The 14,589-nt window shown below is 45.5% G+C and overlaps 1 non-coding gene across 1 annotated transcript; it reads left to right on the top strand.

The window, feature by feature from the left end:
• The first annotated feature begins 1,183 nt into the window (after positions 1-1,183).
• On the top strand, positions 1,184-1,287 carry LOC123038516 (small nucleolar RNA snoR99). The gene has a single exon (XR_006417901.1). It is a non-coding gene; the product is annotated as a small nucleolar RNA snoR99 (small nucleolar RNA).
• The last annotated feature ends 13,302 nt before the right edge of the window (positions 1,288-14,589 follow it).

Here is a 14,589-nt window from a genome sequence, read left to right as displayed (position 1 = left end):
ACAGAAACATGTATGCTAGCAACCCGTGTGTCCAGTACACGTGCATCTCGTCCATCGTGTGGGTGGCCTATCGCAGGATTCTGAGTTCCTCCGGCAGCAGGACACGGTTGAAAACCATGGGCGCATGATCTTTCTCGTTACTAGCAATAAAATCTGCCAAACTGCCGTTGTCCACTTCACTTAGAACGCAATTTCTGAAAATAAGAAACTTTGCTAGGTGCATATATTTTAAAGCATGACCATTAATAATAATACCTCTCTGTATTATCCTCCAAGTGGGCTGTTGCACCAGTACTTGTTCATTCACAATATTCGGGTAGAAGCTTAGACAATAAAACATTGCAAATCAGAAGGAATATTTCAAGGCAAACTCCGTATCAATAAAACAAACAGAATATAAAGAGATCATGAGATCTGGAATCATAAAAGTAGCAAAGGAAAAAAGAAGAAATATGAACAGCACAGGAAATTTCGCTGGATGGTACTCGTTCATCCCTGCTGAAAATGAAGACATGGGAACTTAGAGCTTCATGGAGAAATTGCTGATCATGAGGTTGTAGATCAGTGAGCACAACCATCAGTTCATGTACAAAAAGGACACTGTCCTGCAACAAAAACTACTGGGAAAAAAATCACATCAAAAGGAGAGGAGGACAACTTCTGAACTTTAATTAAAGATGCAGCAAAGAGAGAGGAGCATATCTTCTGTACCTACTGAGGAGGTGCTCATGCAAATATATAGAAGCAGTTCATATGTAAAAAAATGCAAACCTCTAACCTATGCATACTATTTCATACCAGTCTGATCTAAACCTAATTAATTCATGGTATAATTTCAAATTTACAATGGAATTACAAAGAAAATGTGGCAACATGTGAACCCAAAACCTGCATTATTGCTTCTGGCTTCATACAATGCCTTATTCCATAGAAAGGTATGTTCTAAAGAACAAAAAAAATTGACTTCACCACGCATACAAAATGAACATAGAAAGATATATATAATAAAAGTTGCCCAAAAGAAAACTTAAACTTATATCCGAAACAGAGAAGACATGAGTATCACACGAACCTCCAAATCCACATCTAGAAATGTATCTAAATCCACAACAGCATTTCTTCCACTAAGATCTAAAAGCAACCTTAAAGTAATCTTGGCTTATCTAATATGAAAATAGTGAAACTGCATCTGGGGGGTAAGCAGTCCCTTACACCTGATAACCATCCTCTTCACTTTTTCTGATGAAACCTTCTGTTTTTAGCTGAACATCAAGGGATGAGATATTTATATAACCATCTTGTTCACTTTGTCTGCTATAAAAGCAACAGGTTATAGTTGATCATTAGCTAATGTGAAGATGTTTAGTTCTTGTCGACATATTAACAAACATATAGCGATCATGAAATAACCACATCAAGAATATTGTACGTGTGTATTTCTATCAACGTTTCTTTGCATTAAGCTTGACATATCACAGATTTCAAATTGATACACCAATTCAGCAAAAGAGAAGTTGTTGCTAAATGAGAGAGAGAGAGAGAGAGAGAGCTAGAGAGAGAACATGAGCCACCGCTGTGTGTACGATCAGGGGAGAGATGGAGTTGCTGCAGCCATGGAGATAGATAAAAGTAGAGCAGCAACGGCAGGAGCTCCAATTTTTGGCTGGAATAGATGCTTGGGTATACATGTGGATAGCATCGCTACCACTACTGCTGAATAATGGTTCTCTCACAGTGTATCAGACTGATCATCGGAGTCGCTTATCTGGGCACAACAATGAAAAATTAACCCAGTATCCTGTATCCCTTGGCCTGTCCCTTGTTCACATGCTAATGCATCAGAGAAGTAGCCCACAGCGTGAGCGTCTGTCAAGAAAACTGTCACAACTTTTCCACGCCTGCCCCTCCGCGCGGGGCGAACCCTGCGGCTCAGAGGCCATAGGCACGGCGGCTCAAGAACTCGGCAGCGGGCAACATGGCACGACGTCAGAGGCAGTACAGCGGCTCACGAGCTGCAGCGGCAGTGCGTTGAGACGGCGGAGGTAGGCGGGTCAGAGGCGTTTCAGAGCCGGCTCGAGACACCAGCAGCAGCAACAGCAGCAACGGTGGCAGACCACGGCGAGGTGGCGGGTCAATGTGACTCACGGCTGAAACAGAGTAGGGCGGTTTGAAGCAGATGCCGGCTTGCAGTTTGGAATCGGCCGGTAGGGCGGCTCGCGACAATGGCCACGGCAGCGGTTGTGGACTCAGCAGGGACCGGGTCTTCGTGCAGCCATGGCGGTAATTTTTAGGCGGCTCAACGGCGTGCAACAACGACGGTCGAGCAAGGAGAGGTCGGGCGACTCGATGAGTCGGGGCCACATGGCGAGGTGGCTGTAGCAAATCGACTCGGAAACGGCCCAGGGACGATGCTCAAAAATTCCTTGGCGAAGCGAGGCGAGGCCGGCTCGGGGCCGGAACGGCGGCGGAGACGGGCGCCTCGAGGCGAGGACGCGGGCGCTGACGATGGACCAGTCCGGGTCGTGGCCGGCTCTATTTCCGGGTCGTGGGCCTTTTCCCCCCTTTTTTTGTGTGTGTGAGTGTGTTCTAGATGGAGATGACTGCCTCCATAGTCTTTTGCCCTTTGACCCCTTGCTTACTAGTAGTAACAACATGTGGTACTATGTTGGCTTGATGTGATGCACTGTCTTTTTCCTGACCACGTGAGAGCTTCAGTACATACCCTGGCGAAACAGCATCCGGCTCGATGAGTTTTCCTTCTCCGGGTCGTATCTATGTGCTAACTTGAGAGGGGTTTAGCGGAATCGAGAGACGCAACACAAGACAAGGATTTAGACAGCTTCGGGTCCCGGAAAACATCATCCGGTAATAACCCTACATGCTGTTTGTGCCTAGATCTCATTATGCTCATGAGAGAGTCGCCGCATCAGCCAGCTCCCCTTTGTGTCTAGCCCTAGATATTGTTTCTTGTTCCTTGTCCCCTCTTGGGGTGCCCTGCCCCTCCTTATATAAGTTGAAGGGGCGGGTTACATGACTAGTCGTAGTAGGATTATTCAATTACAACTGAAGTCCTATCTTGCTTCCTTTGTAAGGGAATATTCCTTACGCTTTCCTCTTAAGTCGGCCCACCATAACATGAGCCGGCCTTCTGGGCCTTGGGCCTAGTCTTCTATTTGACCCGCTGTCGGGGTCATTCGTGAGTCGTCAGGCTCGTGAGTCGTCTGAAAAGTGAGCCGCCAGACCCATGAGTCGCCAGTCCTCCGGCGGGTCAACGGTGAAGCGCCAAGTCCGGCCGGGTCATACTTCCGGCCGGGTCATACCGCGGGGTATATCCCCGATAGCTATCAAACAACATGCTAAAGAAACAGATCATAGCAAACAAAGGCATGACATGAATCTACTAATTGCATAGAAAAAAGTCCCTTACTGATCAAGAGCCAAAAATGCACAGAAGATATGATGGCACCCATGTAAACAGAGCAAGTTCATAAACAGATTCAGACTTAGCAGCAAAAACTGAGCATGGCATAAACAGAATTATGAAGGCACCTTTGCGAGCTCAAATCACTCACCACAAAGCATTGCATGACAAGACAAACATACCTACAGCAAGATGACATGTTCATGAAGCTAACCATGGCAATAGCAAGTTCATAGCATGCTTGGATAACTAACAACAACCATGGCAAAATTGATTAACATGTAAACAATCCGCCGGGAACATTTTATAGCAAAAGTAGAGCAAGATTACAACAAGCTATAGCAGGCTATAAATGCAAATCAAGGCATGGATGGATAGAGAAACACATGTTTAACAAAACACCCTTAGTGAACATCTCCATATTATGCATAGAACTCATGGTATCAACAAGTTTACATAGAACCACAATGTATCAGTTTCAGACTTAGCAGAAATGACAGGCTATAATTGATTAACATGTAAACAATCTGACAGGAACATTTTATAGAAAAAGTAAAGCAAGATTATAACAAGCTACGACAGGCTATATATGCAAAGCAAGCCATGGATGGATAGAGCATCACATGTTTACCAAACGCCCTTAGTGAACATCTCCAGATTATGCATAGAACGCATGGTATCAACAGGTTTACATAGCATCACAATGTATCAGTTTCAGACTTAGCAGATATGAATAAGTCACAGAAATCAGCAACATCATGAAGGCTACTTTGCAAGCTTGTAACAATCAACACATGACATATCATGAAGAGTGGATTGCACCACAGCAAAGATGGCATGTAGTAGCTCATAACACATGTAGACATCATGCTCATAAGAAAATAACACAAAAAGATACAAAAATGACAAATGAGCAAGTTCTGTTAGCTACAGCAGACAATAACACATAACACTCTTGCAACGATGATTTGGGCATCAAGATGGACTGAAACAAGCATAGCACAATGGAACAAAATTAAGAGCATGTAATGATGAACATTTTGATATATCATCATGCAAAACAGAGCAAGGGTCATGGAGATATGGCCTGATGAACATGGCAACATAAAATGGTTTTCTTAGGACTTCGTGAAAATCTCACCCCGGGAAAAGTGGATCTCGCGGATCGGGACGGAGCGGTGCGATGCAGCCGTTTGGATCGGGGTACGCGGTCTTCCAGGGACGGGGGACTCCCGACAGTTGGACAGGGCGGCGGCCATGGCGGTTCTGGTGACGGGGAGCCGCTCCGGCGAGGGGTGGAGGCTGGAGATGGCCGGATCGGGCGGGAGGGGGCCTCCTCCGGCCGGATCTCGCCGGATCCAGCGCGGGGCAAGGGGCGGCGCGACGGGCTCGGGCCGGTGGGTTCGGTCGCGGGCGCGGCTCCGGTGAGCTCGCGCGAAGGCCGGCGAAGGCGTGGGCGGCGGCGGAGATGTGTCGCGGGGCCGGGCGACGCGGCCGGGGTTGCTGCGCGGCGGCGGCGGCGGGCGGTAGCCGGCAGCCGGCAAGGCGGGCGGCCACGAAGGCGGGCATAGAGGCACGGCGCCTGCGGGAGTGGAGGAGGCGGCGCGGGGCGCGGGCCCGGCGTGGCACGGTTCGTGTCCGGGGCGGGCCGGATCTGGGCCCCGGGCGGTGGTGGCGATGTAGGCGCGGGGAGGGTGACGTGGTGCGACCTGATTGGTCTGGTGCGGCGGCGGACGTGTCCGGCGGCGCGGAGGGATTGGATCTAGGGTTTTTACCCGGATTTGGAGGAGGGGTGCACATATTTATACGTAGGAGGAGTTTTGAGTGTCCAAATCAGGCACGATTTTCCGCCACGCGATCGTGATCGAACGACCGAGAGGATGGTGGGGGTTTGGATGGGATTTGGGCCACTTTGGAGGGGTGTTGGGCTGCAACACACACGAGGCCTTTACGGTTCCCCGGTTAACCGTTGTAGTATCAAACGAACTCCAAATGGCTCGAAAGTTGACAAGCGGTCTACTGGTGGTGTACCAAGGCCGCTTGGCAAATCTCGGTCCATTCCGAGAATGTTTAGCACCCGCTCACAAAAAGAGACAAACGGGGGACGCCGGAGGACGCCGGAGGACATAGTAGTGTTGGATTGCAAAACGGACAACAGGGAAAATGCTCGGATGCATGAGACGAACACGTATGCAAAATGAGATGCACATGATGACATGGCAAAATGCAACACGCAAGCAAAGGACATGGCAATGAAGGCGAATAACTGAGAGACACCTGGCGCATCGAATCCAGGGCGTTACAACTCTCCTCTACTAACAAGAGATCTCGTCCCGAGATCTTAGCATCGATACGGGGAGGAAAAGGGATGAGGTGAAACAAGAACGCAAGAGGGAAAATGAACAAAGTCGAGAGCACTCAGGTAGAAAAGAGGAATTACGATTATGACGAGAACCAAAAGCTCAAAGAACATGATGGATTCTGAAACCACTCTGGTTAGAACAAGATAAGAATGGAATAAGTCTAAAAGAATTTAGGTAGAACTCTGACTGAACAAGGAAAGAGTTGGAACTGAGATTGAGAAAATGGAGCGATAGTTGACGAGAGGAACAACACAATGCCTCCGGAAAAACTTGAAAGAGTTGAATGAAAGGATCGACGAAGAAAAATATACCATCTACCACAATTGAGTTGAAAGCATCCTTAGGAGGAACGATTGAACGGAATTGTTGAGAAAATCAACAACGAAAAGAATAAGCTTGTTATGGACTTATGGATAACCTCTCAAAAATTATGAGGTGATAACCGACCACAAGCGGAAAAAAATTGGAAAGCTGAGAAGAATGAAGAAATGCAAAACTCCACTTCAAAAGAATACGGAGAATTAATTGCACTTCGAGATGCAAGAAGAAAAGATACTCGAGCTCCTACAACAAGAATCTTGATAAACACTTGAAGAATAAATCAAATACTGACGAACCACCGTGAAGAACTCCGGTAACAAAAGAGTGACGAGATAAATTTGAAGGATGAAAGGGATAAGATTAAAGACTTGCGATGATTCCGATGGAGATTCCGATGAGATGGCCGAGGAAGCTTTGGACTCCGGGAAAGAAAAGCTGAAAAAAAACTTTGAACCGAGAATGAGATAAGATGAACAAACTCCCAAAAGAAGAGATTAATCCACATGAAGAAAGAAAAATAAGAATTATGTTATGCTTATCTTTCATCAATTAAATTGATGGGAAGCAATGGATTTGCATACTACTTATTCGCGTTGGAAAAGATTAAGGGGAGATATAGCGCCAAACTTGGGAAAGTCTTCATGAACCACCGGTAGGATTGGAACGGACGAACGAGCTGATACGATAAGAACGGAAAAGGAATGTCTCAACGAACCACCGTAAGAATTCAAAATTGCATGACGAAGGAGAATGAATCACCGACAAGAATAGAAACGGATGAAGATACTTGAGGGAAGTTAGAGACAAAAGAACAAAGAGATCGCGAGCTGGTTGAAGAATGCTTGAACGAGGCACCGGTACAAATATAGGTACGAACGGGGCTGAAAACTTGGAATGAAGAAATCTTCTGAAATGGTGGCTTCCGGATGATCGAAACGGAAGACAACTCCTGAGATACTCCGGATGATTGAAAAGAATTGCACGACTAGAAACAATTTGATAGGATAACATCAAGCTAGCACCGCGAATCTCCGGGAGAACGGACAAGATTTAGGGAAAACTCTACTTCGGTCTTCAAATGTTGAGAATGACGACGGGAAACACCGTCAAAATTGTTGAGATACTCCGGGAGAATGGAAAGCGAAGAGGTTGAGCCGAACATGAAAATAATTTGAATCAATATTGGAAAAGCGTCTGACTGATGAAATTCATACTTACGTCAAACTTTGAAAAGAATTTTTAGAATAACTTCAGAAAATCAGAAGAGCCAGGTAAGATCCTGGGAAAAGACCTGTGGGTTAAGGCCCACCAAAAGAACCACCGTTGAGAGGAATTGAAGAAGAGATAATGCACCGAAACAACTGAGGGATTTGAATGAGGTGATAACCTCGAAATAATAGAATGCAAACATGAATCTTCTGAAATGTCTTGAGCACTCCGGAAGGATTAAATGGTGAGAGGTGAATGATTAGAGGGAAATATTTGAGCTGAGGGAAAGAATATGATCGACAACGAAAAAGTTGAACTTGGATCCACCGGCAAGAAAAACGAGACGAGCAATAATTAACTAGACGAAAATTCACCGGTTGAGGCAATTGAGGAAAAACTGGAGATACTCCGCACGAATGAAATTGATTGCTCAAATAAAGGCTCAGACACCGGAATAAAAGGGGTGGGAGGGCGAAAAAAAACACGGGCAACTTGAACGAGGAATCGACGAATAACTTGAAGAGAAAAGCACTGGTTGAAGTGATTGAGGGGAGAATGCAAAGGCTTCACACGAGTAGGATGGATACTCGATTTCGGACTCCGGTTCTAAGAAGAAGAAGGGTAGGCGGGTGGAAAAACAAGGACAACTTCGGACAGGGAACACCATCGATTGAAAAGAGCTGAGGATTGATCTCCCGAAAGAGAAAGAGGGTCGAATCAACTTGACGATAAATGCACCGGACAAAAGAGGATGGGCAACGAACGAAAACTAGCCGCGTGATCCTAAAGAAAAATTTGAAGAGGAAGAGGAGTAGTTCAAAACACCTATGTCAAGATTTCTCACCAGAGCGACGACGGGGCAGAGAAGTAAAAAGAAGTCCTACTCTCCGATATACTAGACTTTGAAAAAGTTTTCTTCTAGACTCGACATCGGCCAAACTACACGATCAAACAAGGGGGCTCCTAGGGTCGGTCGAGGCTCTGATACCAACTTGTTACGCCCAAGATGCGATCCTATCCTAAAGGAACTCGAGGGTCCCACCAAGGATAGAAGCACATGCTGAAGACGCTTTTCCAAGGTGGATATCATTACATCAACATTACATAATAGATGGGGATACATACAAGGCATACAAATGCCGCAAGAATACATCAACATACATGAGAACAACATCCGACTATGGATGAAACATAAACAGAAACTCAAACAATATCCACCCTGCTCGCCCAGGCTGCCGACCTGGAACCTATCCCCTGATTGAAGAAGAAGCAGAACAAGAACTCCAAAACACGTAAACATCGCTCTCGCGTCATGAGCATCGCATAACCTGTACCTGTAACTGGTGTTGTAGTAATCTATGAGCCACGAGGACTCAGCAATCCCATTACCATGGGTATCAAGACTAGCAAAGCTTAAAGGGTAAGGAAGGGGCAAAGTGGTGAGGTTGCAGCAGCGACTAAGCATGTATGGTGGCTAACTTACGAAAACAAGAGCGAGAAGAGGAGCTTAGCAAGCGGTCGTCAACTAGTAATGATCAAGAAGTGATCCTGAACTCCTACTTACGTCAAGCATAACCCAAGGACCGTGTTCTCCTCTCGAACAACCCCGAAAAGAGACAATCACGGTTACGCACGCGATTGGTGTATTTTAGAAGAGTTTACTTCAAGTTTACTACAACCGGATATTAAGAAATTCCCATCTGCCACATAACCGCGGGGACGGCTTTCGAAAGTTCAAACCCTGCAGGGGTGTCCCAACTTAGCCCATTATAAGCTCTCACGATCAATGAAGGATATTCCTTCTCCCGGGAAGACCCGATCAGTCTCGGAATCCCGGTTACAAGACATTTCGACAATGGTATAACAAGACCAGCAAAGCCGCCCGAATGTGCCGATAAATCCTGATAGGAGCTGCACATATCTCGTTCTCAGGGCACACTGGATGAACAAGATGTCTGGTTGGCATAGACCCTGATTGCCCAGGGGGCGCCGGACATTGCTCAGTTTGGACCAGCACTTAGAGGAGCACTGGCCCGGGGGGGGGGGTGTTAAATAAAGATGACCCTCGGGAAGGCTTAGGTGAGGCAAATGGTAAAACCAAGGTAAAACCGAAGGGAAAAAAGGCTTAGGTGAGGCAAATGGTAAAACCAAGGTAAAACCCAAGGGAAAAAGGCTTAGGTGAGGCAAATGGTAAAACCAAGGTTGGACCTTGCTGGAACAGTTTTATTCAAAGCGAACTGTCAAGGGGTCCCATAAATCACCCAACCTCGTTAGGGACGCAAAATCCGGGAACATAATACCGATATGACGGAAACTAGGGCGGCAAGAGTGGAACCAAACACCAAGCATAAGGCCGAGCCTTCCACCCTTTACCAAGTATATAGATGCATTAATAATACTAGCACATATGCCCGTGCGTTGCAACGGGAAGATGTTTTTTTACAAGAACCAACAGGAGAGATAATTGATGTGTTCATAAAAAACGGTCTCGAGGGCGGGGGGCGATAGAGTGAGGAGTTGAGGTCTTCTCACGAGTCTTGATAGTGGTGGGGTATGTTGGTGTGGCGGCATTTACCCAACTGGTACCTTTTTCCCTCCGGGCCCATCTTCGTCTCGGAGTTGTTGTTGCGTCCACATTTGGTTGTTGCGCGGCGACCTTCGAGGCACGGTTGCTTCGATCACTTTCTTCTACCACGATGTAACCGGATGAGTTACTAATTGCAGCACATAAATTATGTTTAATTAGCATAATCAACGTATAACCAGGCATGAGTATCCCTCATTGTCAGGATTTATTCTCTCGACTATTTTTGCGCTCACGTGCCCACAAATTTTATTAATTAGACAAAACCAACATATTTTTTTATTAGCATGTGTCCACAATTTTTTCCATTATAGCCAACCAGCATATTGTCTTTTATTGACACGTGCAGCTCATAATTCTTGAGACAACCTCCTTATTCTCACACAACCTCCTTATGTTCAGACAACTTAGAGACATATAAAAACTGCAGGGCTACCTGAGTTGGTTTTATCCGTCAGCACAATAGAGAAGATACATGGTGCAATCCAATCACGCCCTTTATTTTTTGCTGCTCGTTGGTCCGACAAAAAAAGAAATATATGGTAGGTCTAGTTTGGCCCACCCGAGGAACTACGTGTGGAATGGACGGAACAAAATTTAGACATATTTTTTCTTCTTTTCTGAGGGCAGCTGCGTGGAAGCTACTATATGACGCTAGCCGCGTCAATTAGCGTGGAGGACGCACAACAGTTCGCGTCTGGGCCAGCCCACTGGCAGGCCCTGAAATAATCTTTGTTTGCAAGGCACGAGTAATAATAAAAAAAACAACGTTTTGAACGATTCAACACATGACCTTAAAATCCCGACCAATTTGCCGCTAGCCACGATAACAAATGCCTACTGCTAACCAATGGCCAGCGTGAATATTTAAGAACATAGGGCAACGTTGGATTTAAAACTTTATTTATTTATTTTTTTAAATATGAATTGCTGAATATTTTCGGAAACCTGAAGATTTTTTTAAATTGCGAACAATGCTTTCAATATTCTGTCCATTTTAAAAAAAACATGAACAAATTTTGAAACAACATCATTTTCTAAAGACATGAACCTTTTATCACAACCCAAATATTTTTTTAATTTATGACCGACTTTTAAAAATTGAGCATATTTTGAACATTCAGAATAATTTTATAAAATGTGTTTTTAAACGCAAACATTTCTTTGAATCTATGAATATTTTAGTAAAACCATAATATATTTAAAATTTCTAATACTTTTTCAAATACATGTGTTTTAAATTCCAAACATTTTTGGAATATTTCTAAATTGGAAAAAAAATTGAAATCAGAAAATAAATTAATGTTCAAAACATTTCAAAAAAGGGGAAGACAATATTTTAAATCGATCAATTTTGACAAATAATTAAGTCTGATTTTTTTAAATTTTGAATTACGAAATAATGTAAAAATAAAAGTAAATTTGGACAGAGAAACAAAACGGGCCGGCCCAGTCTTTGGCGCCCTGTGCGAACTTCATCTATCTTCCGCGCAAGGCGAGAAATAGGAATTTTGTCGATACATGGGCAGGCAAATAAGTGGGCTGAATTCGCTGGGCCAGAGCGTGTGCGGGCCAAATACAAAATTCTGGATTGCTAAAAGAATAGATGGACACACAAAAATTTAGTACCATCTGGGATAGAAGAATAAATTTCGACGGTGAACGAATGAAAAAAATCGGAGAAACGTACCATGCTTTATTAGAAGGTATAGATAAGAGATATTGTGATATCCCAACATAAACAAAATCCAACATGGAGCAATCTTCATCTTCACCTGCAACTAGCAATGCTATAAGAGGGGCTGAGCAAAAGCGGTAACATAGCCAAACAACGATTTGCTAGGAAGGGTGGCAAAGGTTAGGGGTTCATGTCAATTTGGGAGGCTTGATAGCAAGTGGTAGGTAACACGGCATAGTGAAGAACGAAGCAACTAGTATAGCAATGATAGTAATGAGATCCAAGGTGATGGTCATCTTGCCTGAAATCCCGCTAGGAAGAAGAACGAAATCCATGAAGAAGATGAAGCCACGAAGACGAACCAAGCATAGACGAACGAATCCTCACGATCGCAACAAAAACGGGAACTATCGAGAAGAAAGCACACAACATGATAAACACACCACACATGAACAAGGCATGGTGCTCAACCAAGTATGATGCATGACAAGACTACATGAGGCTACGCATGGCAAGAGATGATGCATACAAGAGCAACACATCAAAACAAGTTTAAATGAGGCCGGAAACAACATATAACAATTCTGGTAAGTCCTCATATGCAAATTTCGAAATTGGTCCAGATCTGAATAAACCTCATGTTCAAATTGTTAAACATAAATTTAATATGCACCAAGATGATCTACACGAAATTCTAGTCAAGTTACATATAAAGTTCATTAGATTCGGAGCTACGGCCTAGAAGATATGAGCAAAACAAGTTGAACATGGCATTGATGCAAAATGCATTCAAACATCAAGCAAACACACTCAAAACATGGATGCAACAAGGTAACATGAAACTACATGCAAAATTAAGCAACTTTCATATAGAGCACACTCAAAACGGAGCAACGGTTCAACACATACACATGAAAAAAGTTTAAAGGACAAGCTGTCTAGAACATCAACTAGGCATATTGCGATCACCAAAACAACATGCTACAGCACAACAACATGAAAACATAAGTTATGGACATGATTTACAGGTAAAGCATTACAAAACATGAACACTGAGCTATCTCCAGATCTCAGTAGAACATGCTCAAAAGGACATGACAAGATAACAAATAATAACAGTTCACAGACTTAGTGGAAATCAGTGGACATGACAAAATTAACACCAGGTTGCAAAGTTTATAGCTATCAAACAACATGCTACAGGAACAGATCATAGCAAACAAAGGCATAGCATGTGTATACTAGTTGCATAGAACAAAAGTCCAGTGCTGATCAAGAGCCAAAAATGCACAAAAGATATGATGGCACCCATGTAAACATAGCAAGTTCATAAACAGATTCAGACTTAGCAGCAAAAACTGAGCATGGCATAAACAGAATTATGAAGGCACCTTTGCGAGATCAAATCACTCCCCACAAAGCATTGCATGACAAGACAAGCATACCTACAGCAATATGACATGTTCATGAACCTAACCACAGCAAGAGCAAGTTCATAGCATGCTTGGATCACTAACAACAACCATGGCAAAATTGATTAACATGTAAACAATCTGACAGGAACATTTTATAGAAAAAGTAGAGCAAGATTATAACAAGCAACGACAGGCTATATATGCAAAGCAAGGCATGGATGGATAGAGCATCACATGTTTACCAAACGCCCTTAGTGAACATCTCCAGATTATGCATAGAACGCATGGTATCAACAGGTTTACATAGCATCACAATGTATCAGTTTCAGACTTAGCAGATATGAATAAGTCACAGAAATCAGCAACATCATGGAGGCTACTTTGTAAGCTTGTAACAATCAACACATGGAATATCATGAAGAGTGGATTGCACCACAGCAAAGAAGGCATATTGTATCTCATAACACATGTAGACATCAAGCTCAAAAGAAAATCACACAAAAAGATACAAAAATGACAAATGAGCAAGTTCTGATAACTACAGCAGACAATCACACATAGCACTCTTGCAATGATGATTTGGGCATCAAGACAGACTCAAACATGGAACAAAATGAAGAGCACGTCATGATGAACCTTTTGATATATCATACATGCAAAACCAAGCTACGGTAATGGAGATATGGCCTGATGAACATGGCAACATAAAATGGTTTTCTTAGGACTTCGTGAAAATCTCAACCCGGGAAAAGTTGATCTCGCGGATCAGGACAGAGCGGTGCGATGCGGCCGTTTTGATTGGGGTACGCAGTCGTCTAGGGATGAGGGACTCCCGGCGGCTGGACAGGGCGGCAGCCATGGCGGTTCCGGCGACGGGTAGCCGCTCCGGCGAGGGGTGGAGGCCGGAGATGGCCGGATCGGGCGCGACGGAGCCTCCTCCGGCCGGACCTCGCCAGATCCGGTGCGGGGCGAGGGGCGGCGCCATGGGCTCGGGCCGGCGGGGTAGGTCGCGGGCGCGGCTCCGGTGGGCTCGCGCGGAGGCCGGCGAAGGCGCAGGCGGCGGCAGAGATGGGCCGCGGGGCCGGGCGACGCGGTCGGGGTTGCTGCACGGCGGCGGTGGGCGGTCGCCGGGCGGCGGCAAGGCGGGTGGCCGCGGAGGCGCGGCGTCGGCGGGAGTGGAGGAGGCGGCGCGGGGCGCGGGCCCGGCGTGGCCCGGTTCGCGTCCGGGGCGGGTCGGATCTGGGCCCCGGGTGGCGGCGGCGATGTGGGAGCGGGGAGGGTGACGTGGCGCGACCTGATTGGTACGGCGCGGCGGCAGACGTGTCCGGCCGGCGGCGGACGTGTCCGGCGGCGCGGAGGGATTGGATCTAGGGTTTTTACCCGGATTTGGAGGAGGGGTGCACATATTTATAGGTAGGAGGAGTTTGGAGTGTCCAAATTAGGCACGGTTTTCGGCCACGCGATCGTGATCGAACGGACAAGAGGATGGAGGGGGTCTGGATGGGTTTTGGACCACTTTGGAGGGGTGTTGGGCTGCAACACACACGAGGCCTTTACGGTTCCCCGTTTAACCGTTGGAGTATCAAACGAACTCCAAA

The sequence above is a fragment of the Triticum aestivum genome, chromosome 2A, assembly GCF_018294505.1.
Source record: "Triticum aestivum cultivar Chinese Spring chromosome 2A, IWGSC CS RefSeq v2.1, whole genome shotgun sequence".
Classification (NCBI taxonomy): Eukaryota; Viridiplantae; Streptophyta; class Magnoliopsida; order Poales; family Poaceae; genus Triticum; species Triticum aestivum.
Note: the sequence above shows the minus strand (reverse complement) of the source record. Positions and strands in the feature narration are given on the sequence as shown.